Below are 3,909 nucleotides of genomic sequence, written 5' to 3'. Positions count from 1 at the left end.
CTATGGTGGGCATCACATGTTAAGTGAAAAAGGGTGATCTGTGCCACACCTGCCATCCACACTGTCTTACTTTAACTCTACTGCTGCGAATTGTGCATAAATGTGTGTGCATGTTTGACACAAAGGTGTCTACCTAAGGTTGTTTGTCTTTTGTGAGCTAGATCATGTGTGTTGTCTGCTAAAAGCAATGTTGTTGTTTTTTTTTTTTATTATACAGTTGTGGCCAAAAATGATATTTGTTTTTTATGACCCTACAAGTTCGATTAAATGATCAAATTATTTTCAAAGTACAATATGTAGGTTTTGGCCCTTTAGCTTTTAAAAAAAAATTTGCATGCATTTTACGGAAGAACATTGTTTTGGTTGTGCTTCGACTCGTGACTGTGTGGATGAATATGGTTATCCTACTGCTCATAAAACATTCACTATTCTAGGCTTAAGAGATATAACCAGTTTAGTTGGAAAGGATCTCAAGCTGAGTTGCTGAAGACATTACACCCATTAACAGACACGGTACTTTCTTGAAAATAAATTCCAGCACAACACTACAAAAACTATAATGAACTGACCCTTCACAATAGATAATGCTTTACAATGAACGCTGTTAGAGAGCTACATATGGCGATTTATCTGTTCAATAAAATACCTTACTCACCTGTGGAGTTATAAATACGTATACGAGATAAAAAAATCTTTTGCTTTTTCAACATTTCAAATCCCTCAGTTATCAGCATCTCCGAAAAGCCAAGCCAATGTTGATTTCAATCTTTGTCACTTGATATGACAAATAACCTATGCCACTCTTACAACATAGGCGCGTCAAAGTAGCCGGAGCAACTTTTCTGTATTTATGGATATGACAAGACACGCACGGGCGAGTGACGCATGGATGCAATTTCCCGTGAAAACCATCCCGCCAGGTCTAAAATATAAACACTTATAATAAGCTTACCATAGTGAATCAGGCTAAGACAAAAACATGTTTTGGAAGAAGGATTGATGATGTATTGACTTATTTAAATTTTGTTCATTTTGAACTAAAAAAATTACATGGTGTACCTTTGAACAAAAATTTAAGTAAAAATAAAAAACGCTAAGCTTGGTTAAGCTTTTTATCTAACAAAATTATTTGCCAAAAAAAAAAAAAAAAAGCTCACTGGAAAAAGCACTGACTACAACATGATCAGTTATGAATATTTATTACAATTTCTTTGTATGACAGCCTGTCCAAAAAAAAAAAATATATATATATGTCAGCACAATTTTGCATGTTTAATTGCTTTGTCACAAATAAAACAATTGACTCCAAGCACCACTACTTAATATGATTACAAAATCGTTAAATAAATCAATATTAATATTTAAATAAAGGGTTAATATATCAATTTTCCAAGGCCGGACATCCCTTTTGGCCACTACTGTACGTGTGCATTTTAAATTGTCTATATTAAAAAAATTGAAATATGTTTTGTAATATACAGTATTCAGAGAATGTTTTCTCTTGAATTAGAGTATAGAGAAAGTTTTCAGACTGCTTTTACCAGAGCATTGGCCTTTATTGTTTCTGCTTTGCTCACTATTCTGCATTTTCAAAAATCTAAATCAGATATTAAGCCTAATCTTTCCTTTCTTTTTCTGAAGTATTGTTCTTGACTCAGCACAGCTTCTGTGACGCGATACCTTACCAACCTTCTTTGACACAGTTGTACCCAAAAACAAAATGTGACTGGTACATATTAAATAGTAGTGTATATGTATTAACATACACAATAAAGTGCATTTCTCCCAAAATGTTGCGTGTGAATGTACTGCTACATTCTTCAGAGATGCTAAGGTTTATTTCATGATGCTAGGTTTTAATCTGTTAATTCACTATGAACACTCATAATCTTGTTCACTGGACTGCAGATGATTTTTTTTTCCATATACTGTATATCTATACATTCTATATAATTATACAATAGTTGAGAATGTATATATATGGAAAAACATCATCTGCAGTATTTGTGCTGAGGGCCACTGCCACCCTTCCAGTCTGCTGTATTTCTCCCACAGTAACCTAAAGGGAATGATCTTTAATAACGATAGCCTATTGTTAAATAATAATAATAATAATAATACAAATACAAATACAAACCATTCATAGACAATAAATGCTAGACTTGTACATCCTAAGATATGAAATGTTTAAAATATAAATTATACATAAATTAGTTATATTAAAAATAGGGTTGGGAATTTTCAAGGCTGAAAACTTTCCATCGGAATTAATGGGAATATCTGGGAATTAACAGGAATTAATGGGAATGAACTGAGAATTTGCAAATTTCCAATAAATTCCTGTTAAGTTTCCAACTTAAATTTCCCAGATTAAGTTCCCATGGAAAGTTTCTGGAAATTTACCAGAAATTGTCCGCCCCTTTGCAACCCTAATTAAAAATAAGATAGAGTAAACTCTTTACACTAAGGTATTAGTTAATTGGCAGACATTATGAGCAATACATTTTACAACATCCAACAGTATTTATTAATCTTTAATATTCATAAAATAATATAACTGTTCATTGCTTGTTCATGTTAGTTTACAGGGAACTAACTAATGCTGACAGATAATATTAACATATTAATAAATACATTTAAAAATATAAATATATATTAACCATAGAATGCAAGGGAGTCAAACTGATCTGGCATGCTATGATTTTTGTAAAATATATTTTTTCAATGAAAACATTTATTTCTTTGATATTCCATAAATTCTTCAAAAACCTTGTTTCTGACTCTAATCAATTCATTTTCATATTTCTTGGTCATAGGGGAAAATAATATATTTTTGTATTACTACCCCAAGAATGTATAAAGGGGGTCATATTAACCCATATTCATTTCCTATGGAATTTTGACTCAACACAGTATTTTTGGATACATTTTTGGCAATAATAACATTTCTTTATGGATTATTTTAAAGATATTGTGACTTTTTTGTTCGGAGCCAAGAATTCGCCTCTGATACCAACCCTGTGTCTGGATATGCAAATCTATAAAGCAGTAGGCCCTATACTGTATACTGTAGTATTGTAAAGCAGTAGGCCGTATGTTAAATAAGTAGTATGTCTAAATTCACAGTATTCATTAAACAGTAGGCAAAAAAAGTACCTGGATGACCTACTATTTCTGCCATGATTATCAAGTTCACATACAATGGACATTTTACTATCCATAGGCCATGGGAGTCAAGTCATGATTGGAAGGGGAAACAACACAACTAACTATAGCTCGCAGTCGCATGACAATGCTAACATGGCAGCGGAGTATATTCAGACTGCGCTCATATTACACACATTCATGCTTGATAATACTTTCATACTGTACACATGCATACTTTTTAAGTCATGACGTTCTCAAATGTAGAACCTCAGACAGTATATGTGATTTCAGATGCAGTAGACGAGTAGAGAAAGGCTACAGGCTACTTTTCTGCCTTTGTCTGCAAAGATCATTTTCACATGGTCTGTGAGAAATGTGTGGAGTGAATGGTCAGACTAGAATATACTTTACAGTACATCTATTTTAGTTAAGAGTTTGTTTAGAAAAATGTATAATGCGTTTTAAAAATAATAATGCATATATACAAGGAAAGTGGACAAATAAACATGATTGATATATTAAACATTTGTGTAAAATCAGTTATTTTAATTATTTACTTAATAGGAAACCTACTTGTTTTTTTTTTGTTTTTTTTTTAGGCAAAAAACAGTTAATTCCAATACAGGTAATTTTGAAATAATTATGTGTAGTTTTTTTTTTGGTTCATGGTTAAATAAGATTAAAGTCCGCGTGAACCGGAAGTTGCAAACAACTTTTCTCCAGTGTTGTGACGTATTTCCCAGTGAAACGGAATATTGAACA

The sequence above is a fragment of the Scardinius erythrophthalmus genome (genome assembly GCF_964197995.2).
Source record: "Scardinius erythrophthalmus genome assembly, chromosome: 16".
NCBI classification, from domain to species: Eukaryota; Metazoa; Chordata; class Actinopteri; order Cypriniformes; family Leuciscidae; genus Scardinius; species Scardinius erythrophthalmus.
The sequence above is the reverse complement of the archived record's forward strand: the minus strand, read 5'-3'. Positions refer to the sequence as shown.